Genomic DNA, 24,766 nt, shown 5'->3' with positions numbered 1-24,766 from the left:
AGCCTCCCCTTGAGAGATGGGTCTCGATCGCCCCTCCGGCCTCCCTGAGAGCTGGCTCCATGCTTGCTGTGTGTCTGGGATCCCTCCAGGCCCAACTTGAAAGGATCAAAGGGCCGTGTGGCAGGAAACCCCGACAAGCGGCCCCAGGTGTTAACACCCCTGCCTGCGAGAACTCCAGACATCAAAGAGGAGCAGACCTATAACAGGGGGGCACTCTGGGACTATCGGGAGATTCGACTCCTGGAACTACATGAGCCCTGCTGACATCGTTGCGGCTCCCACCTGGCAGAGACGGACTTCTGCCTGAACCATCTGAGCCCTGCTGACCTGGTCGCGGCTCCCTTGCAACTTTGATAACACCTGAGCCCTGCTGACGACGTCGCGGCTCCCACTTGGCAGAGATGGACTTCTGCCTGATCTATCTGAGCCCAGCTGACGAGGTCGCGGCTCATCTACTGTCCTGGTCCGGCTGGACCCAAGATCACACTGTATCCCCCGGCTCGAGGATTGAGAGCTGTGCGCCGGATACGCACCTGCATTGACCCCGAATCTTGAGACTGTCCCGCTACCTCTACCTTTGCCGAGACTCTATGAGCCCTTGCTCTATTTGTAATTATGAGCCTTGCGGATCATAAAGATCCTGATATTTTGCTAGATAAAGAACACGTTCTTCCGAACCTACAATGTGGTGTCTCTTTGTCGAATTGATGCTAGCTCAGCGCGTACGATCCTAGATACGAGACCCTTCCGCAGAAGGGTCTTCTGCCAGTGCTCGGCTGTATCCCTAGGAGAGGTGGGTCACAGGGTGGTCCGGGACGAGTCCTGTCACCCCTGAGGTCGCCCCTTCTAACAGTGTCTAGTGTGGAAGTGCCACTTCTAGAATTTGGCCTGTCTGTGCAGTGAATGTGCTGGCTTGTGATTGGCTGGGGCTGGCTGGTGTGCCAGGCTCCTGGAGTCAGGATGGGTCTGCCCCGGTGGTGAATGGGAGATCTGCATGTTGATGGCTGGGGAGGAGTGCAACTGAGACCTGAATAGGGCTGGGCTTTCCCACACAATGCTGGCTTCGCCCCCTGTGGTGCGTCTAATGACACTAGCCTGGCCAGTGAATAGTGAGAGGGGCTGAGCCCATCAGAGTGCTCCCAAACCAGCTGTGTCTGGTTTTGCCCACACCCTACACCCTAGAGACAAAGGGTTTTTTGTATAAAAGGAGGCTTTGACCTCATGTTCAATGTTCTTGTTTGCCAACTTGAAACAGCCAGGGGTGTCCTGCTGCTGGGGCCCAGGGAAAGGCTTGCCTCCCTAGGCCCTGCCTAGCCCCTGGATACCTGGAGGAATTTCCTTTGCTGGGAGCTGCTGTGGCCACCTTTTATGTCCTGGACCTCTGGGACCCATTTCCTTTGATGCAGCGCAGAAACTAAAATTCTTTATAAATGATGTCACAATCCACTATCACACTTACCAATCAATACCAGGCCCATAAAAAACATAGAGTAACTGAATCATGAGGTGAATAGATCAATATGTTGTTTGACTTTAAACAAATAAACTATCTACAATAAACAAGACCAGCTTGTCATTTTGAAAAGTTTATTTTTAAAATTCATAATTGAAAAATCTTTATTAACTCTCTTTATTAAAATCAAGCATTTAGTTTTATTAATTCAAGTTGCATAAACATTGGCACAATGTCTGCTGTCAAATTAGAATTGATCAAAATAATGAACCTAAGAAAACATAAACATATTCTCTAAGTTAGTTTTCTAACCTGAAAGAGAAACAAATAATAAACAGTTGAATGCTTACAATCAATCCCAAGGCAATCCGACAGCGCTTCGCCCCTCTGGAAAAGACAGCCCCAAACCCTTCAAGAGAGCCAATTTTTATATCCAATCCAATCCAAAAATTCTTTATTTTGGCCATATAGACCATAAAAGATGCAGTACAACATTACATACATTAAAATACATTTTAAAATACACTGTATAAAAGTCTCTCTCATCCAGCGAGGAAAGGAATTATAATAACAGTAGAATGGTTCAGGGGGCTTTTTTCTTTCTGATCAGCCATACTGCCATTAAAAATTTGGATACAGCGAACACAATGTGACCCAAGGTGCTGGTTTTCATGATTCTAAATGCCTGTGTATACTTTCTAAACCCCAGGTTTCTACAGAGCGGCGCTATCCAATATTTTCTGGGCCTTTGATAGGCGGGGCACACAAACAAGATGTGGAGGTCATCTTCCTCATGGATGTTACAACAAGGACATATTTTGTCACCCCCATTGGTCCACTTGTAGGTAAATTTTTTAGTGGGGAGTGTGCCTAGCCTCCATTGAACAAACAATTTCCTCGCCAGGATAGGGAAAATAAAATCCATAAAAGGTTCAAAAACATAAGAATTTTTGGATTCCAGGAATCGCGCAGTAAGGGTGCCGCTGTTTTGAGCATCCATCATATGTGCAAGGGACCTGTCTTTATAGATTTGGGTCAAGGCTTTGCGTGAGATCCTTTGGCAACCTCGCGCAGGATCCTCCCATAGCTCAAAAAGGTTCACGGTGAGCAGTTCATTTTTTACAAAGGCAAGCCAGGGGATTTTGCTATTGCAGTTCTGGCTCATGACATGGGTAAGATCCTCCCTATAGTGATGAAGTTCATTTGTGGACCAAAGCCTGTGCCAAAACTTCACTGGCTTTGACACAAGCTCCTCTGCAATAGGGGGAAGACCCATGTCCATTCTTAATGGCAGGAGTGGCGTGGCTCGTGGAAGAACTAGTAGGCGCCTTAGAAAACTGTTTTCCACTATTGGTAGGTCTTTTCCTGCTTTGTACCCCCAAAGCTCACTGCCATACATAGCCGCTGCCTTGGGCTGAGTCCTATAAGTTTCAAGGGCCGGGCTTATGGGCTTGAAGGTGGAAATGTTGGCCACCTTCAGGATTGCGCCCGACAGCTGGGACAGTTTGACCCTTGATCTTGCTATCTGACGGTCCCAAGATAAATTTTCCTGCAGTGTTACCCCCAGATATATCAAAGTAGACACCCTCTCAAGGCTGACAGTACCCAGGGTGGGATTGGGCCTGGTTTTGTTTGGTGGATTAAAAATCATGAACTTGGTCTTCTCTGTGTTCACCTCCAGACCGTGTTGACGACAGAAGAGACCAAATCCATCCACGATCCTCTGGATCCCCATAGGGGATTTGGAAAGCAGGAGGGTATCATCTGCAAACATGATTGCCGGAACCCTCCTGCCTGCCAAATATGGGGCGTCGTTGTCCTTAACGTTTTCCAGATATGAAATGACATTATTGATGAAGAGACAAAACAGGGTCGGTGCCAGGACACAACCCTGCCTCACCCCTCGACGAACAGGGAACCTGGACGAAAGATTGCCATCCCTCCCACACCTGACCTGCGCATAGTTGTTCTCGTGTAGCCTGATTATGATGTTAAGTACCTGGGGGGGTACTCCTAGCTTTTCCAACACCTCCCAAAGTTTCCTGCGTGGGACTAGGTCAAAGGCTGACCTCAGATCCACGAAGACCATGTACAGTCTTCCCCCTTCTAGCCTCACCGTCTTCCAGTAGAGGAGGACGAGGCGGAAGATCTGGTCCATGGTCGACGTGTTTTTTCTAAAGCCAGCCTGCAGGGGACTCATGATATCATTATCCTCTACCCAGTCTAGCAGATGGTTCAGAATGAGGCGCGCAAAGAGCTTTTGGGGGACATCTATAAGGCTAATCGGCCTGTAATTGGCCGGGAGCAGAGGAGACCCTTTCTTATATATCGGCACAATTTCAGCCCCTAGCCAAGAACAGGGGACCGTATACCTCCTAATATAGCGTTAAAAATGATAAGAAGGTACGGACCCCAGATGTCAGGATGGTGTCTAAAAAGATCCCCGGGTAGCTTATCCAACCCCGGTGCCTTTCCCAGCGCTAGGCGCTCCAGTGCAATCACCACCTCACCTAGGGAGAATTCCAGGGCCATATCCGGGGTACAGGGGGACTCCACCGCCGTCCCTTCGGGCCATAGAGTGGTTTCTTGATAAAGTGCTCCGAAATGAGCCTCCCAAACAGAGGGGGCGATGTTAGGTTCTACTGCGGATTTGAGTTCCCCCGTCCCGTTGTTTACCAGGGCCCAAAATTTCCTAGAGTCTTTAGTTTTTAGGGCTTCAGACAGATCATGCCAGTGGTTCCAATCCCACTCTACCCTTGCATTGGCCATTGCTAGTTTGTACTCCCTCCTGAGGACTACTACCTTCGCCTTATCACCGCCCTCGTTAATGGCGGAGATTAGCTCAGATTTGATTTTCCTACAGGAAGAGGTGTACCAAGTGGGGGTACGAGTCTATTTCCTTCGTGATTGTACCACCGGATGGAAGACCTCTGCAAGGTCCCTCACTAGTTCCTGATGAATTCTAGCTAATCTCTCATTATAATCAAGGGGTCTCGGTTGATTTATGAGAGCATCCACCTCCTTGAACCTGGGGAGTGCTAAGCCATATAACTTGTTTATAGCATCTTCTTTGTCAATCAGCTTCCCCCATTTAACCCGGCGCCTATTTGTGGTGAGGAGCATGTCCCCCTGATCATCACCGCAGGCAGTAGTTGGCAACCCTGCTGCGGGGACTGGATGCTGGATCTCCAATAAAAGAGAATTGTGGTCACTATCTGTCCTCGGGAGCACCCTGAAGTCGTGAACTTTAGGCCACATAGTGATGTCTATTAATATATAGTCCAGCCTTGACTCGTGGTCCTTTCTATTAAATGTGCACAATGAGGGAGTGTCGGATGGGGTGCGCCCATTGCACGCCCTCAGTGCAAAGTTCAGGGTGAGGGACGTAAGTTGTACTGCCAGCGGGGACCAAGCTTTGGGATGAGGTGAGGACGAAGGTGGGACTCCCCAGTAGTCATCCTCAGCGGTGAGAGCACCCTCCTTTAGACCTTCTAAGGGTTCGAAGTGGCAGTTGAAGTCCCCTCCCATCACTATTTTGAGGTCACCTGGCAATTGACCTAGGAAGGAGGACAATTCATCTAGGGTGGGGGATTAATTGGCCGCGGCAACTGGTCGCGAATACACATTAACAATGGCCCATGTTATTCTACCAGGCCATCTAAGCAGCACACACTGGATGTCCTGTGAAAGTGTGACCATCTTTTCCGCCTGACACCCAATGTGACTCGCAACCCAGATTGCTAGACCTCCCGAGGGCCTCCCCCTCCCGTTCCACTTTGCTGGAATTTCAAAAATATCAAACCCCCTTCTAGTCTGTGGTTCCCTTGCCCATGTCTCCTGAAAAAGGAGGATGTCGCTACCATTTACCAGGAAATCCCAGTCCGGTGTACCTGCCTTGCTTGTGATGCCTGCCACATTCCAGGAGAGAATTCTCAGCCCTGGACCTAGTGGTTGCGAGCCTGGCCCACAGGAGAGGGACGGTATAGTAACTATAGGAGGGTCAGAATCACGCAGGCCAATTGTAATGGGCGGAGTGGTGGGCGATACAGCCACCTCCACTGATTGCGTGTTGGGGGCGATCGGTGTGTTTGATGATACCTCTACTTGACCCGGGATACTTCCCAAGGGGGTCATTCCCTCATTAGCAAGGACCTGGACCCTTTTGTCAGTTACGGGAACAGATGTAACTTCCCCCCTGGCTGGGACCCCATAGGCAGATTTTTCTGGAGACTGTTGTATATCTCCCGTTTGTGGTCAATCTACTTGGTCAAGGCAAGAGAATCTATTCTGGTGGATGAAATTACCATGAGCGGGAAGTACATTATGCTTGGGCCTGTATCGTGAACCATCTACTGCAAAGCCCACTCTAGTCCAACTCTGTTCCCTCCCCACAGCTGGATTACAAACATTTGGATAGAAGTGTGAGAGGGACACTAGTTCGATGTTAGACTTGTCAGGCCTTACCAGCCAGTTGCAGATATATGGGGCAACCAGTGGGCTTTTGAAGCTGACTATGATGCAGTCCCCCGCCCTATTCTTAGGGGTAACTCCAATCCATGGAATCCTTCTGACCATCAAAACATCTCCTTTTAGGTTCGGAGGGAGGGGCCTATTGATGTTAAGCCAACTAATTACCTTGTTACGAAGCGAGTCCTGCGGCTCTCTAGTATCACCAGTGAGCTCAAGGACTCCCACCATAATCGCCGTATATGCCACTGCCTCGGGGGGCAGATTGACCGCCCTGCGCCTAGCGTTAGGGCTAATGGGGCGGCCAATGTGTCCGTTCGCAGAGCTCCCCTCACCCGTTTGTTGGGGGGGGGTGGGTTGCTTGGATCTTCTTGGAGCGGGAACAGGGGGCCTGGACGTTTGGGATAACGAAGAGGGCATTTGGGGGGCAGGACTACCAGTATTGCTGAGTTGTACCCCTGACTGGACTAGTGCCACATTTGGGGCCTGGGTGCTTGTTACAGCATTAGGAGGTCTATTCCCCACTGATTCCCGAGGGACCGTCTGTGTATTTGGACCCACCCCCGGACCAGGACTATTTCTTTTGTGAGTAATTTCTAAAGCCATGAGTCTAGCTTCTATGGAGTCCAGTTTTGCAGACAAGGGATACAATAAGTTCTTGAGGATGTCCGTAAGTGAGCTGATAAGCAAGTCTGCGGTGTTAGGATGGGTCCCACCAAAAATAAATGGCCCTGAGCACACTGGTACAGCTGTAGCTGGTGGAAGGCCGGAGTGATCTGACCTAGCTCCCGGGGAAGTGACCTCAGGAGAGGCCGAAATGTCCGTACTGGCATCCAGGTTTTGCTTGGTTGTATCCACTTTGGCCCTTTTTGCCCCTCTTAACTTCCTTGACCTTTTTCTTTTCGGTGGATAGTCCCCTCTACTGCTTGCGGGTTCTGTTAGAACTACAACCTGGCCCACATCCTGCGACTCAGTTGTTTCCGCACAGTCCACATTGGAAGAGGGCTCTACAACCCCAGAGCGGCGTAATGACTCTGTATCCCTCTGGAGATTTGACGGGGTCCTAAGTTGTTGTAGGACTGACTCAATAGTCCAATACTATCCATGAGTGACAGATGGGTGGCGTCAAGAGGTAGTGGAGTGCGAACATCAATTGAGGAGTCCGAGGAGTCCACTAACAAATTTTCTGTACCCACCTCAGGGTGGGTGTCTAGCACTATTTGACCTTTGTTGGCCACGGCACTGGCCTTAGGGAAAATTTTTTCCAAAGTGCTAGAACACTGTTGGAAAGCCTTGCTCCTGGATACTCTGGTAGCCATGGAAAATAGAACACACAGGGCCACAGACTTGAAAGGAAAAATGGTCTTGGCTGGGGCAGGTCGTCAGAGGGGAGGCCCGGTCCGGTCTCTGCCGGACTCTAACGGCCTCAAACGGCCTGCTCTTTGCCCGGTCTTCGCCCGTGCGCGTCCGCGCGCGTCCCGCGGGCCGGAAATGATTATCCAACTATATGGTTCCTGTTGGTGTGGCCACACCCCTAATTACGAGGGCCAGGGAGGAGTCGGCGGGAAGAGGACCAGCTGTGGCAGATTAGCGCACTGCCCGCTGGTCCTCGCAGTCCCGCAGCCCTGGTGGAAAGCGGCTTTGGTCCCTGGTCCGCCAGTCCCGAAGCTCCCCACAGGCAGAGGCGCAGGAAGGCAGCAATCACTCGAGCGGCTCCCGCAGAGCGGGCGCCGCGAGGTGTGGGGTCAGGCTCCAAGGTGAGGCAGCAGATGGATGGAAGCGTCCGTGCAGCAGCCCGTCCAGCGTGGGTGCAAGTTACCAGGTGAAGCAGCGAGTAGGGTAAAGTGTCCGTTTAGCAGCCCGTTTGAGAGGTAGGGACACACTCAGTCGAAGTCCGGCCTCAATTTCAAGGACCAGGGAGGAGTCGGCTGGAAGAGGACCAGCTGTGGCAGATTAGCGCACTGCCCGCTGGTCCTCGCAGTCCTGCAGCCCTGGTGGAAAGCGGCTTTGGTCCCTGGTCCGCCGGTCCCGAAGCTCCCCACAGGCAGAGGCGCAGGAAGGCAGCAGCACTCGAGCGGCCCCCGCGGAGCGGGGGCCGCGAGGCGTGGGGTCAGGCTCCAAGGTGAGGCAGCAGATGGATGGAAGCGTCCGTTCAGCAGCCCGTTCAGCGTGGGTGCAAGTTACCAGGTGAAGCAGCGAGTAGGGTAAAGTGTCCGTTCAGCAGCCCGTTTGAGAGGCACACTCTCAGCAGCACACTCAGTCGAAGTCCGGCCTCAATTTCAAGGACCAGGGAGGAGTCGGCGGGAAGAGGACCAGCTGTGGCAGATTAGCGCACTGCCTGCTGGTCCTCGCAGTCCCGCAGCCCTGGTGGAAAGCGGCTTTGGTCCCTGGTCCGCCGGTCCCGAAGCTCCCCACAGGCAGAGGCGCAGGAAGGCAGCAGCACTCAAGCGGCACCCGCGGAGCGGGGGCCGCGAGGCGTGGGGTCAGGCTCCAAGGTGAGGCAGCAGATGGATGGAAGCGTCCGTGCAGCAGCCCGTTCAGCGTGGGTGCAAGTTACCAGGTGAAGCAGCGAGTAGGGTAAAGTGTCCGTTCAGCAGCCCGTTTGAGAGGTAGGGACACACTCAGTCGAAGTCCGGCCTCAATTTCAAGGACCAGGGAGGAGTCGGCGGGAAGAGGACCAGCTGTGGCAGATTAGCGCACTGCCCGCTGGTCCTCGCAGTCCCGCAGCCCTGGTGGAAAGCGGCTTTGGTCCCTGGTCCGCCGGTCCCGAAGCTCCCCACAGGCAGAGGCGCAGGAAGGCAGCAGCACTCGAGCGGCACCCACGGAGCGGGGCCCGCGAGGCGTGGGGTCAGGCTCCAAGGCGAGACAGCAGATGGATGGAAGCGTCCGTGCAGCAGCCCGTTCAGCGTGGGTGCAAGTTACCAGGTGAAGCAGCGAGTAGGGTAAAGTGTCCATTCAGCAGCCCGTTTGAGAGGTAGGGACACACTCAGTCGAAGTCCGGCCTCAATTTCAAGGACCAGGGAGGAGTCGGCTGGAAGAGGACCAGCTGTGGCAGATTAGCGCACTGCCCGCTGGTCCTCGCAGTCCCGCAGCCCTGGTGGAAAGCGGCTTTGGTCCCTGGTCCGCCGGTCCCGAAGCTCCCCACAGGCAGAGGCGCAGGAAGGCAGCAGCACTCGAGCGGCACCCGCGGAGCGGGGGCCGCGAGGCGTGGGGTCAGGCTCCAAGGTGAGGCAGCAGATGGATGGAAGCATCCGTGTAGCAGCCCGTTCAGCGTGGGTGCAAGTTACCAGGTGAAGCAGCAAGTAGGGTAAAGTGTCCGTTCAGCAGCCCGTTTGAGAGGTAGGGACACCTAAAATTAATAATTCATAATTGAAAAATCTTTATTAACTCTCTTTATTAAAATCAAGCATTTAGTTTTATTAATTCAAGTTGCATAAACATTGGCACAATGTCTGCTGTCAAATTAGAACTGTTCAAAATAATGAACTTAAGAAAACATAAACATATTCTCTAAGTTAGTTTTCTAACCTGAATGAGAAACAAATAATAAACAGTTGAATGCTTACAATCAATCCCAAGGCAATCCGACAGCGCTTCGCCCCTCTGGAAAAGACAGCCCCAAACCCTTCAAGAGAGCCAATTTTTATATCATTTTTGCCCTCAAATTTAACTAAATGTTATTTTTTAAGAAAGTTCAGCACTGTGATTGGTTGATGGCTGTCACCCCACCAAAACTACCACGTCCAGGGAATAAGCGTCACGATGCCATTGTCCATTGTCATAGAGTGACATCAACTTCCGAGCGTCTTTTGAAACAATTTAAAAAGTTACATCTCTGACTTCCACCAGAGCTCGGCAGAATCCTCCCTGTCACTTCCTCGGCCTTGTAAAAGAACATTCAGAGCAGTCCATGAAAACAAGCTCCATTGTTAGAACTTCAAGTTTTTTCAAAAGTCAGAGCCACAAGAAATAGGTTCAATAAACTCCGCATGGAAAGTTTCCAAACGTGTACACTTGGCTCCAGCTTCTGCTCAGTTCAGGCCGACCAACTTTTCTCCAAAAGCAAAGACTAGGCCTCATCTCACTCTTGAGCTAATATTTAAACAAACACAAAAAGAGTGATTAATTCAGGTAAAGCAAACCCTTCTGTACCCCCCAATCCCTTGCTAATTATTAATTATCCCACTAATAAAAAGACATTTAGCAAAAGCAAACATTTAAAGCAGCACATAAAATATACCATTCTTCATGTAATCCAGCTTTATGTTTCTGAAAGAGTAAAAAGATAATTAAATGATACACAGACAGACAATCACAACATAGGACAAACATATAAGCACATATAAAAAGCACATGCCATGAATAATCAGCCGCATATTAGTAGTGACAAAGACAATAGGACAGACATAACAAACAAGACAATATTAATCATGTGTTACAAAACAGACTTGCAAATGCAACAAGAGCACATGTAATTAGTTTCCCGCGTGTATATGTGTGGTGAAAACTTAATCTAGGTTGTGTTAATTAAACAAATCATGCAAAAATTCATTAATTGATTAGTTAATGTTATGGGAGATTAAATCCACGAGTCAGAATAAAATATTTTCTTAAGCCCGCTTCATCAACTCCCTCATCTGGTGATTTTAAAATCACCAAACAATCACCCAAAAATGTTTAGAAATTTTTACCCATTTTGAAGACAACACACACTGAATTCTCTCGATATTAGTTTCCCTAAACCCCTGTTTCAGCTGTCTGATTATCTCTATCAAACTGGACCCTTTGCATTTCTTATTCCTTTTCTTGTTCCTTCCTGAGTTTATAAATCCTTCTCTTTTCATTCTGATGCTTCCTCCTCTTGTGGATCAAACAACTAATTTTTAACAGCATTATCACTATAATAATGACAATTACTGGATAGAGCACTTTGCCTATGATTGATCTGCCAAGTTCAGAAAACCAATCTTTAATAGCCTCCATTCTCTTCCCAATTTTTTCGGTAAATGTCTCTTCCTCCACAGGTTCTATTTCTTCATGGACACGTGTTATATTTTTAACAAGTAACTCTATATCCCGACTTTTGTCAGGTATATAAGTACAGCAATGTTGGACATGCAAGACCCCACATACCCCACCCTCTTTTGCAAGCAGAATGTCTAAAGCAAGACGATTCTGCATAACCATACTTCTGGTAGCAACAAGTTCTGTGCTAACCAGCTGAAAACCACTTGCAGTATCAGTTGACAACCTATCTACAATTGTGGAAACTTTTCTAATTTTAATTGAATTCATTGTAATCCCCACCATAGGAATAACAGCACCAAAAATGTCTCCCAGGATTTCTGTAAAACTTTCTCTTTTGTACCTATTCAGATTCAAGTGTTCACCAAATTCAAAGGTACCCTTTTTATTTCTGTCAACATGAAATATTTTTGGAAAGACCAGGCCAAGATAACAAGTCCCGTACCAGTGGCCCGGAAGGCTAAAATATGCTTTATTACCACAAATAAAATAAATTCCAGGGAAAATTGGATCCTTACCACCTTTAAATCCCCATCCCCCTATGATACGATAAGTATCTTCACATTGACTAGCACCCACAAAAAAATTATCATAAAGGGTGTTATCTCTTCTAATGCAAAATTTACCACTAACTGGTTCGTCTATATGAATCGCTGCATTTGTGTTAACGCCATTTAATTTAGCATCCTCCAATTGCCAATACTTTGTCTTGGCATGCTTTAACATCTCATTCCTTTTGTAAACAGCCCTTCTTTCCTCAACCATGTTCAGGAAAGTCTTTTCTTCAGCTCTTAATTTGCATGTTAAATTATTTTTGTAAGCGTATTCGTAGTTAAGCTCATTAGTAACTAAAAAGAATTCCCTCATCTGCTTTGCAGGCTTAACTTTGTTCAAGCTATTTACAACTTTGAGATTTGCAAAAATCTCATCAAAGTCGGAATAATAATATTCCAGACGACCAGTTTGATAAAACAGGCTAGCAATCACACTACAGGTAATGCCATAAGTGAGAGGTAACATATCATAAGTCACCCCCTCAGAAACAGAAGCAGGCAATTTTTCACATACATAGCAATCCTTAACGTTCATTACTTTAACATATTCAGATAAAAGCCTTGAAAATGAATTGCTTGAGAAATCACCAACAGATCTATCTCGATGAATCTCTGGATTATGCTCAATAACTCTAGACTTGTCAGCATGCTTCTCATGATTAGGCTCAACCTTACTGGTTATATTAGTCTTAGATTTTTGCTTATTAACATCAAAAGGATAGACCACAGCTAAAATTAACCAAAGTATTATTAACTAGCAGCCCGTCCCGACGTTGTCCGGGTATGAATTGCTGCCGGCCAGTAATATATTGTTTCGTAGGATTTCATTTTGATAGCATTTCTTATCTGTGACAGGCCTGTGAAACGCTCCGATTCACAGTGCACTGCTGATGCACTTAAGAGTGCGCGTTCAGTAGTGTGTAAACTCGAGTTTCCCTACTTTATTTTCCTTGCAATATTATATAGCGCGAACTCGACAACATGGCATGAGCACAATTTACATTACAGAAGAACACATTGATTTGTGGTAGGCACGGGGAGACAAAGCGATTTGCCTGGAATCACAGGATGTTGAGCTGATGCCGAGATTCTAACGTAGCTCCCCATCTCTAAAGTTCGCAATTCTAGAACTTGTGGTGGGAGGTGTGTCTAAAAGTGTATGTCGGTGCTGGGCATCAATGAGAGAGACCTGTGCATTTTTCCAATTGGTGGTGAAAAAATATGAGTATGTTGCTGGAGATGTGGGCCGCCGTGCCACAAATGTACTTACGGGGGAGGGTAAACACCCATTATTCCGCAAATTTGTTTCCGCATACCATCACTCTGCATACTTTCATTACGAAAGTACCATGACTCCGCAAGGCCATTATAACGCATGGCATTACATTTTATATGCTTTTACCACGCATACATTTACAACGAAATTCGTTGTAAATGCATGAATGGTAAAAGCATGTTTTTTAAAAATGTTTGGATAAGGCAAGTATGGGTATAGGGGTATATGTTTTGGGGTACTGAGGTATATGTTTTGGGGTGTTTGGGTATTTTAATGGTTCAGATATAGTTTTGGGTTATGGGGTACAGGGGTATTTTTAGGGTTCAGGGATAGGTTTGGGTTTTGGGGTATAGGGGTATTTTTAGGGTTCAGGGGTAGGTTTGGGTTTTGGGGTACAGGGGTATTTTAAGGGTTCAGGGCTAGGTTTGGGTTTTGGGGTACAGGGGTATTTTTAGGGTCCAGGGCTAGCTTTGGGTTTTGGGATACAGGGGTATTTTAAGGTTCTGGGCTAGGTTTGGGTTTTGGGGTACAGGGGTATTTTTAGGGTTATGGGGTAGGTTTGGGTTTTGGGGTACAGGGGTATTTTAAGGGTTATGGGCTAGGTTTGGGTTTTGGGGTACAGGGGTATTTTAGGGTTCAGGGGTAGGTTTGGGTTTTGGGGTACAGGGGTATTTTTAGAGTTCAGGGGTATGTTTGGGTTTTGAGGTACAGGGGTATTTATAGGGTTCAGGGCTAGGTTTTGGTTTTGGGGTACAGGGGTATTTTTAGGGTTTAGGGATAGGTTTGGGGTATTTTATAGAGTAAGGGTGGGTTATGATTATGGGGTGCAGGGGTATTTAAAGTAGGGGTGGGCGGAATTGGCGCGAACTTGGTACAATAAATCCGCAATATTTCGTTCCGTCAGATTTCAATTCTTAAAACAGAAACCTCATATATTCAAGGTAAAATAACAAGTATTTCTACATGCTAAAATGCATGTAGTCATTTCACAAAAGTGAAATTAGCTTCCAGCAAGCAGTGAGAGAGGTGATGATTTTGAGATCAAGCCCCTGCAAACCATTATGGGATGAGATTAGCAGTGGGGAGGGAATATTATAGTATCCAAATAATTCTACAAAGAGCTGCAGTTCATCTCGTTCTCCCCAGTTTTCCCCAAGAGGCAAATGCAATAGCATTTAAAATATTATACATCAAGCTGCAGTTCACCTCACGGCCCCTAGATGTCCCTGATGAGGCAAATGCAATAGCATTTAAAATATTACACATCAAGCTGCAGTTCACCTCATGTCCCTAGATGTCCCTGATGATGCAAATGCAACAGCATTTACAATATTATATATCAAGCTGCAGTTCACCTCGCCATCCCTAGATGTCCCTGATGAGTGCAATCGCATTTAAAATATTATACATCAAGCTGCAGTTCACCTCGTCGTCCCAAGATGTCCCTGATGAGTAAAATTCAAAAACATTAAAATTATGCTAAGCTTATCCCATAATGCTTTGCAGGGCCTTTTAGTTGTATTTTTGCCCATAACTGTGCTTGGGGTGGTTCTAAGAGAATGGGACCACCAATGAATTACTATTTAAAGGTAGCAGGAATGTATAGAACCTGGGAAGGAAAAACAACAATCGTGACGGAATGCCCCCAGCGATTGTCACGCCCCCAGCACACACCCACAGCACAATGCAGACACGCCCACAAGGGACTACTTTGCTGGCACGGTTCTTTTACATTTTAAATGTATATGGTGGGTGTCTGCATAGCCTATGTCCTTCTGCTGCAACTGCCCTTTCCAGCGCTGTATTGGGTGTTGTGATTGGTGCTGTGGTTCCCGAGTTTACCTGGCCAAAAGGTGCAAGTTCTCTCTTTATAATAGTAGTATAGATAATATCACACAAATTGTGGTCATTTTACAACACCTCTTAAAGATTGAATACCTAGAGGTATCTGATCTAGGCATTCTAAAAAAAAAAATTAACAAAAATTTTAAAATGTAAAATGTGAGTAGACTACAAACTATATCCCCCTTTTAAATTTTTTTTTTTTTTTTTAGAAATAAAGCCCTAAACAGTTTTTCTTCAACCTTGTGTCACTAACATGTGTTTTTCCAACTAAACAGTTTATCTTCGACCTAAAGTCACCTAACAAAAATTTCTTCAGCCTTTTGCCAGGAAATAAAAATTTACCAAACAGATTTTCACCAGCCTTATGCCAGGAAATAAATCCTCAACTAATTTCTAACAATTTCAATCCTTGTCACTAATTTTTCTGTTGGGATTCATCTGTTGGCAGGTCAAACATCTCTGGCAAAGTGACTCTGCAATTGTTCTAAATTTTACATTGAACCATGTTTCTCTAAATAATCTAATCATGGATTCTTTACCCATATGTCCTGGACCATGACATAATCGTGCCATATCAGCAATCATGCTGTCTGGCATTACAACTCTTCCATCTTTGTGTACCCAAATTCCATCTTCCTCTCTTGGTCTGCAATCACCTTTTAACCATGTGTTTTTCTCTTCCTCACTTGCCTCATCTTGTAAGTCTTTTACTTCCTGCCATGTCTCAACTACAGAAATTAGCATGAGAGAATTCATTGTGTGACTTTCGTCTTTTTCCCGATTGATTGCGTAATTGTTTCTGGCACAATATTTTGCCATTTCATCTGCGAAAGCATTTCCTTTGGTAATGTAATCATCACCCTTTTTATGAGCTGAGCATTTCACTACAGCAATTTGTTCTGGTAACTGAATGCCATCAATCAATCTTTTAATCAATTTCGCATTTCTGATTGGAGTTCCTGCAGAGGTTAAGTAACCTCTATTGGACCACAGTTGTCCATAATCATGAACGACACCATAACCATATTGACTATCAGTCACTATGGTTACTCTTTTACCAACTGCTTTTTCACAGGCTCGAATTAAACCAATTAATTCTGCAATTTGAGCGGAACGAATTCCATCCAAAGGTGAACCATCAATAACATCTGAGACTGTGCACGCTGAGTATGCTGCTCTCAGAATCCCTTCATCATTTCTCAAACAAGATCCATCAACAAAATATATTATGTCTGATTCAGGTAATGGAACATCTTTTATGTCCTGTCTTGGTTTTGTGCAGTAATCTACAACATCTAGGCATTCATGATCAATGTCATCCTCATTACTTACCTCAGTAATAGCTCCATCAGGTAATAATGTGGAAGGGTTCAAGTTCACACACCTTACAATTGACACATTGTCTGAACCCAAAATTGTTTTTTCATATTTTGTCAGTCTGCTACTTGTTAAATGTTGAGTTCTACTCCTGGTAAGGAGAATCTCAACTGAATGAGGAACATATACCTTTACAGGAAATCCCATAATGATACCCTCACTTTGCTCAAGACTTACACTTGTTGCGGCCACTGCTTTTAAGCAACCTGGCAAAGCTTTTGCAACAGGATCCAGAACTGCTGAAAAATATGCAATTGGTTTTCTCAAGTTTCCATGCCTCTGAATTAGCACTGATAATGCACAACCTTCTCTTTCACTACAGTAGAGTTCAAATTCCTTCTCATAGTCTGGCATTCCCAGAGCAGGAGCTTCACATAAGCTCTTTTTTAACTGCTCAAAGGCTTCCAGCTCAATTTTTGACAGTTTGATTGGATCTTTTATATCTGCCTTTGTTAATCTCTGAAGTGGTTTTGCAATGACTGAAAATCCACTAATCCATTGTCGACAGTAACCAACCATTCCTAGAAACATTCTCACCTGTCTTTGTGTTGTCGGTGGTTGTATTGCTCGAATCATTTTGATTCTCTCATCTGTCACTTTTCTGGTTCCCTTTGCAATTCTGTGACCAAGATATTTCACTTCTTGTTTACAAAATTGCAATTTTGCAGGTGACACTTTATGTCCCTCATCTGCCAAACGATTTAACAAGGTAATGGTATCAGTAACACAATTTTCTCGTGTTTTGGCTGCCACAAGCAAATCGTCAATGTACTGCACCAATGTGGAATTACCTGGCAACACTAGATCTTCCAGGGATTTCTTTAACAATTGATTAAAGATAGATGGACTCTCAGTATACCCTTGAGGGATACGACACCATGCTAGGATTCTATTTTGGAACCTGAAAGCAAAAATTTGCTGGCTTTCTGGGTGTAAGGGAACAGTAAAGAAGGCATTACACAGGTCTATGACCGTGTACCATTCTGCATCATGTGGAATCTGGTAAAGAATTACTGCAGGGTTTGGAACAATGGGACAGCATGGGACAACTATCTGGTTAATTTTTCTCAAATCCTGAACAATTCTGTATGTTCCATTTGTTTTTTAATACCCATAATTGGTGAATTACATGGGCTGCTCTCAATTTCTTTTAACACACCTTGACTTATGAATTTTTCAATCACAGGAATGACACCCTCAATTGTCTCTGCCTTCATTTTGTATTGAGGAACATTTGGAAAATCAATTCCCTGTTTAACAGTGATCTTTACTGGATCAATATTTTTCATAAGACCCATATCATTTCCTGTTAGGTCCCAAATTGCTGGATTAACTGGCTCTTTGAGCTCTTCTGGCAAATCATTTTTATCAAATACAGGAAGTATTGGTGTTTTTTCTTCTTCAACCATTAGCATAGTCCATTTATAAAGCCCATCTTCTTCTGCTGTTTGCATTTCAATACCTTCCGGTGAGCAATATATTCTGCAATTCATTTTGCATAATATATCACGACCCAACAGATTCACAGGACTGCTGTCACAAACTAGAAATCTATGTTTATCTTTGTAATTGCCTATCTCCACCTTTACTGGATCAGTCAAGCTAGTTTTAATTTGCTGATTAGCTACACCTACAACTTGAATGGTTTCACCCGAGAGAGGAAGGTTTTCTATTTCTACTGATCTAACAGTAGAACGGGTAGCACCTGTGTCCACAAGGAAAGTGATATCTTTATCATTTACTTTACCATTAACAAATGGACCAGACTGATCTACCTCAAGAGTGGGTCCAAGCACACACTCTTCCTCCTCTCTCAGGCACCGTCATGAGTAATCCTCTGATGAATCACTCACCTCTTTGTCTTTTAACCAAAATTGAGAAGCACTTGTCATGTTAACTTTTGACACATTTTTAACCGAATTATTTCCACAGAAACCTGTTTCAGGAGAAAATCTCTGTGTGTTAGCACTACCAGGGAATGGTGCTTGACGTAACTGACTCTGTTGAATTTGATTCTGCTGTACCTGATTCTGTTGCTGAAACTGGCTTTGCTGTATCTGGCTCTGCTGGTTTACTCCCTGTCGCTGTAGCTGTCGCTGTTGACTGAATTCATTTAACTGCTGTTGTAGCTGTTGCTGTTGCTGCGGATTTAACTCACACTGCACCTGTGGATTTAATGAATTATTTTTAAAATTTCTGGGCGGGTTTTTACACTCGCGCTTCCAGTGTCCAATTTTGCCGCAATTAAAACATGGGAGCTTTTGTTTTAGCTCATCAATATTTACATACAATTTTGGCTTACTGTTATTAAAATTACCTTTGAACTTTCCCTGTTGCATAGAGCCTAACTGTTGTTGTTGTTGTTGCTCAGCTACCTTCACTTGTGCCCACATTGCCTTCTCCTTGAGACTCTTTTGCCTTGCATCTATCTCATCACTGCAATATTTTGCTTTTCTCAGGATGTCATCAACTGATAATGATTGCCAACAAACAATTCCATTTCTAATCATGTCACCAATTTCAGGTCTCAGGCCATATACAAACCTGTATATAAAGTGGCTCATGTCTTTTTCACTTAATTTTTCATAGCCACTGTACTGTTTAAAAACTAACAGTAACCTTTCATAAAATGAATGAACTGATTCTTTTGGTTCTTGATTTGTTCTGTCTATTTTAACCCAGTCCACTTCTTTTGGAGGAATTTTCCCTTTCAACCAGTAAATTACTTTATTATAAATGTCCATGACATCTTTTGCTGGGGCACCTGTAACTGGGTCTCGGGGAGGTTCTTCTTTAGGCCAATCTATAGAAATCTTGCATTCTGTCCAGAGATCTGATGGGACAACAATGTCAAAGAATCCATCCAGATCAATCCACAGAACTTTTGATACTTTTATAAATCTGTCTACCTGTCGATACCACTCAACTGGCTTTTCCCTCAAACGTGGAAAATCATTAGTAAACAGGAGAATATCCTGTCTAGACCAAGGAACATGTACATACCCACCTCCAGCTATTTCTCTCATTGGAAATTCAGGAACTACATCATTTCTTAGTCCTTTATCCTGTTCTTTCTTTGACCATTTTATTCTCCATTTACCTAATTCACCTAATTTTCTGAGAAAACTTATTAATTCCCTTATATGTGTTATTTTTCCAGCAGCATTTAAATTGTCAATGTCTCTCTCAGAGAAATCCACCCTGTAATGTTTCTGTAAATGTTTTTGTTTGCTCAAATCAATTTCTAACTCAGCAGCCATTTCTTCCAGTTGTTCATACCTGTTTTTAGTTTTCCACTGAATACTTTTGCAAATAAACAACAGTTCATCATCCTGATACAACTTCAAATTATCAGTACCAATTGTGCCAATGATTAATTCCTCCAAATCAGCTTTTAATTTAGCTACATCAAGCTTTTTATAATCAGGAGCTTCAGGTGACATTCCATTTTGAAATAATTCTGTTCTGTTTAAGCTTTTCTCTGACAAACCTGAATCTGCCACAGTTGGTGTTTGCGAACTTGACAAACTTCCATGTAAGGTTAAATTTGGCATCATAGATTTTTCTCTTTGAATCTCTGAAAGTTCTGAATAAAATTTTTCAGCAACCTTTTGAATTTCTGCATTTAATGGAACTGTTAAGGCTGTTTGTCTATTATCTCCATGATCAAAAACTGGTACCACAGGACCAATAGTTACTGGTACTGTAACTGCTTCCATACCTTTTGTCAATTGTTCAATTAAATCTTGCTTTGCTTTATTGTAACTAGAAATTTCTTGATCAGCTGGTAATCTTTCCTGATTTCTCACAGAATTATTTTCTTGATGAGCAACTCTGCTTCTTTTAGGTGTACTACAATTATTTACTGAGCCTACCCTTTCAGGTAATTTTAAAAATCTGGGAGAATCTTCCTCAACTTCTCTAGGAGGTGCACTTGGAGAAGTTTCTGTAGAAACTCTCCGGGTAGATTGAAAACCTGCTTGATAAGGTGGCGGTTTAGGTTCAGTAGCATAAATATCTTCTAAAACTGCATCATCTAATTCCTCATCAATTCTTCTTCCAGCTGTCTTTTGTTCTAAATCTTCAGTAATCATTATTCTTACTGGATACAGACCATCATACATGTCTGCCTTTCTCCAGTTTCTCACTTTTTCCTCATGTGTTTCCCTATTTACAACATATTTTGAATATTTAGATGCTGAACACTTGCTTTCTCGTTCAAGTTCCATCATCTCAACCTCCCATTCAACTAAAGCTTCAAATTGTGTAGGTCTTGGCTTTGGCACAAGATCCATCATTTTTTTTCTTAGATTTTGTAAAACTTTCATATTAAATGACCCATCTTCTGGCCAGGCTAGTACACCATCATTTTTGGTATAATGCATCCAATTATCAAACCAAATTACAGTATGATAACCATATTCGCCTTCCATATAGGCTGCAGGTGTTTTGTACTTATGAAGTAATTTACCACCACGTGTCTCAATTTTCTTGTCAGGTTTAAAATAATTTTTTACTTTTTGAAACCATGTAGGCTTTTTCTTATAATCAACCCAATAACTCATGTTTGTAACACAATGTTGTTTTATCAAGGACTTTAATGACTTTCCTAATATACAGTGCTGTAAATACTATAACTTTATTTGCAACTCTAAGCAATTATTTTACCTAGTATTGTACTAATTTAATAATTAATGTCCTTACTTTAATTACCTTTGAGGCTATTATCCTAATATATCTGCTATATTTATTCACTAATTATTAGCAAATATCTAAAATAATTAATAAAAAAAGAAGCTTTGGGTATTAGTAACGTAGAAAAACTAAATTTTCAACAAAAAGTAAACAATGTGCATCAGCACAAGTGTTTCAGCCAATCAGCGTGTGGCTACACAATGCTCAACCAACCAGAATGATAAGAATGCTCACCAAGTCTCGACCAATCCGGTCGCGACCTATCTATGACACTGCAGTGTCTCTAACCAATCAGGACACAGCAAGCCTCTTTTTGAGGAATAAAAAAAATAAACCTAACCAAGCCAGCTCTCCCCTAATCGAAATTTTAACTCTTCTAGCGCGATTCCACTACGCTCACCAACACTCCCTTGCAAAGGAGAAAAGAAAGCCTATCTACACGAAGCTTTGACCAATCAGGTCGCGGCTCCTCTCATGTGACTGCACACGTCACACCCAGCTCCTCCGTGACACTCGGGACCTGCAATACAATGGGAAACCTCGCCTCGCCTCCTCAACCAATAAGGTCGCGGCCCTTGTATGACGCTGCGTGTCAATGGCCAATGGGTGCGCGACCTTTGTATGACGCGCCGGGACCTCAACTAATCACAGCGCACCCCCTTCGTCGAGCAAGGCGAGCAGGTCAAGTACACACAGGCCGAGGAAGTACAAAAGCATAAGAATAATACACAGAGGCCTCGCCGGAGCCTCGCCTAATGAGAGCGCGGCTCTCCTTCTTGACTTGCACAGAGTTTCAGACCTCGCACAACACACGGAGCTTCGCCCAATCAGAGCGCGGCTCCGTGTATGACGCGTCGGCCCTTTACCCAATGGCAGCGCGGCGGCTGACAGCTCTCCTCTCTCTCCCACTCGCTCTTAGCAGCCCCCTCCTCCTTCACAATGCGCAATCTACCGGCTAACCACAAACAAGCGAGCAATATATAAAATAGGCTCGAGAAGAGCACTTGTAGTTAGGAGGGTTGTTAAGGGGCTCGCTTATTTAAAATGCCAAGGGAGCATAAATGCAAATAGCAGAAGAAAGCTTGTAGGAATAGGGTCAAACCCACTTTTAAAAATAGCGCAATGAATTAAATGAGATATTTACAATATGAATAACAGGTTCTGCATTCGGCTCCTCAACAGCATCTCCCCCAGCATCAGCATCCAGCATACTTCTCTCGCAGCAATTCAGCATCGACGACTCACAGCATCTGTGTCTAACTAACTAAAGCTATCTTAATTATACCTTTCTTTCTTCATGTTCCACCCACTAAAGTTTCAATATCGTAAAATATGAAATACGATTGGTCAGGCAAGGGGTGGAAGCTCCATCACACCATGTCATTAAATTCAGTTCAACTATTGTTCACAAACCCATCCCCTTAATTTGTATTCATAAATTTAGTTCTCATAAGCTTTCACATTTCACCTTGAAACACTTTAATAACATTTTGAATACGAGTCCCCATCGTTGAACTCTTCACCATCCATTCGTGTCCTTGGCTCCCGTTCAATATCTCATTCACCGTTCCGGGTGAACTTTTTTTTTTTTTTTTTTGTGAACCTTTATTTGTAGCACATGTGATTACAGGGATGGGCCTACAACCATCACGGCCGGCCGCTAGAAAAGTCAAAACATTGCAAGCAATGCGCATAGTGGCAACAGTTCGGAGCACAGGATAATACAATAACAGTACAGAATTTGGAAGCGGACACAACAGCTTGAGTCAGGATGTAAAAGGTTCATTTTCAAATAAAGAACTAAGAAGAAGTGCCGCACAGTCACACCCAGTCCCGCGATAGTGTGCGAATCAGGATATTTGGAACAGTAGCAATACGGGGGGGTGGCAACAGGGGATAAAATATACATAACAGAAGAAGTGGAAGCACAACCCCATCGTGTAACAAGTCGAAACCCCACCCTTCAATTCCAAACACACCGCAAGGGACATGGGCAACAACGACACTAAAAGAGAAGAAAGACTAAAGGGCCATAGAAACAAATACTAATCCAACACCCATCCCGCAACCCCCCACCCTGCACACCCGCAGAAGGCCATGGCCTACCCCCCAGCCGCGTGCCTGTCACCCTAATAGAACCCGAAATATAGAAAGATAGGGAAAGGGAAGAAAAAATAAGCGGAGGAGGGCCCTCATCGCGCCGCCCGGCCCCGCCCTTCACCCCTACACTACGAAAATCCCAAAAAGGAAACAATACCATAAGGAAGAATAACAAGTCCCGAGCACAAAAACAATGAAATATCGATCGAAGATACCCACTGTACCGTCTGTCAGTAATAAAGCAAATAGGTTATAGGCCACCTCATCCCTGACCCTGTCTGGCAGTAATACCGCCCGAAGTCCTCTCATTAATCAATGTGAATCACAGTCTTGAGGGTCCAAACAGAATGGATGGGCCCGGATGGGGCGAAGCCATAAAAGAGCATAGTAATCCAAATCCATCCAAATATAGATAGTAAAGATCAGGCAACAACAACGCCGGTCCCATGAACTTCCCAAAGCTGGCAAATAATAACATCATCCAGGAGAGGAGAGTCAAACAGTCCGGCCACCGCCGCGACACACCCAGGCCAGTCCAAGGAGGAAAACAGCGCTCCACCCCCAGCCGCCAGCCGGACATGTGTCCCAAGGATACAGCCATACAAGCAATCAAGACGGTCCGCACGGGCACATGAGCCCGGTCTCCAAGCGGCCCAAGGTGCCCCCGAGGATCCGAAACCTCCTCCATGGAGACAGCAGCAAGTTCATCGGCCGACCCCTGGAATAGGACCGTGGCCTCCATAGATGGCGAAACAGCAATGGCATCCATCCTTGCACCCAGGTCTCGGGCATGACAATCAATGGTCTCGTGCAAAACTGTTAAGGCAGCCAACACGTCCCGGGGTGTGAACTCCGTCGTACGTTGCGAGCATCCCGGTCCCATCCTTGCAACAGCCGCCCGACCTGGACGTGAGCCGAGAAGAAGGGCACCAGCCGCCATCTTAATCCAATCGGCACCGTCCCTCTTCACCATATTCAGGGACCAGGCCTTACTGTGAGGGCACCGTGGGAAGCGTCCCCAGGGCAAACGAACTGTGGGGCAGGGTCCAGAAAGGAGAGCCACCAAAAGGCTAAAGACCCGCCGGGCCCCGGGAGTCGCCCGCCTATGTCGGGGGCAATCCCTGGCTATGCCCGGCCAACAAAATTTGGGGAGGGGGCAGGAGTCAAGCGCCCCCTCCGATCCCGCGCCACCACACTGCCCCTCAAGGGTCCCCGTCAAGCGGCTCGGGTTTTCACCGCTGGCAGCGGTCCTTCATATCATCGGCCCCCACCGGCAAGGCTCCCCGCCGCCATCAACGGCCGTTGGTGCTGCAGCTGCGGCCGGAGGCCCCGCCTAATCAACGCCCCGGTCTCACCATCGCGTGGGCCGCAAAGCAGTGGGGGGTAATTCCCAGGATCGGCGGCACGTAGGAGCTCCGGAAGCAAATGGTAGGTGCTCGTTTTCTTTCCTTAATCAAAGTATGCCTCCGTGGGTCAGGATATTCGGCAGGATAGACGTGTGGGGCGAAAGGGCTCGCTGAGCCGAGCGACTATGCGGCCATTTCGGATGCCTGCTTGGCTCCTCCCCCCCCCGGGTTAACTTTAAGTGGACTTGAGCAGACTTTGTATTACTCAGCTTAATTCAGTTATGCGTGAGAGGACCAAATGCGCACTGGTGATAAAGTCAGAAAGACAAATATTAATTTCACAAATAAAGTGGTTGCACTGTATACCAACCCCTCTACTCTATTCCCCTTTACTTATTAATACTTTCCCCCATTAGCGTTAGTAATATAGCTTGTTTTTGTTTCAGTTAAGCAGGTGCCATGCACGGGAATCTTCAGGTTTCCATTTATGGGGGATATTCACAAGGACTCAACTCCGAATTATCCCCACTGTAACGCATCAAAAGTGGAGATAGATTTTACACCCCATTCACAAGCTGGTGCAAACTGCAGACATAGCCTGAATACCCGCAATAACTGCCCCAAAATG

The sequence above is a fragment of the Lissotriton helveticus genome, chromosome 8 (genome assembly GCF_964261635.1).
Source record: "Lissotriton helveticus chromosome 8, aLisHel1.1, whole genome shotgun sequence".
NCBI classification, from domain to species: Eukaryota; Metazoa; Chordata; class Amphibia; order Caudata; family Salamandridae; genus Lissotriton; species Lissotriton helveticus.
This window is presented reverse-complemented; position numbering follows the sequence as displayed.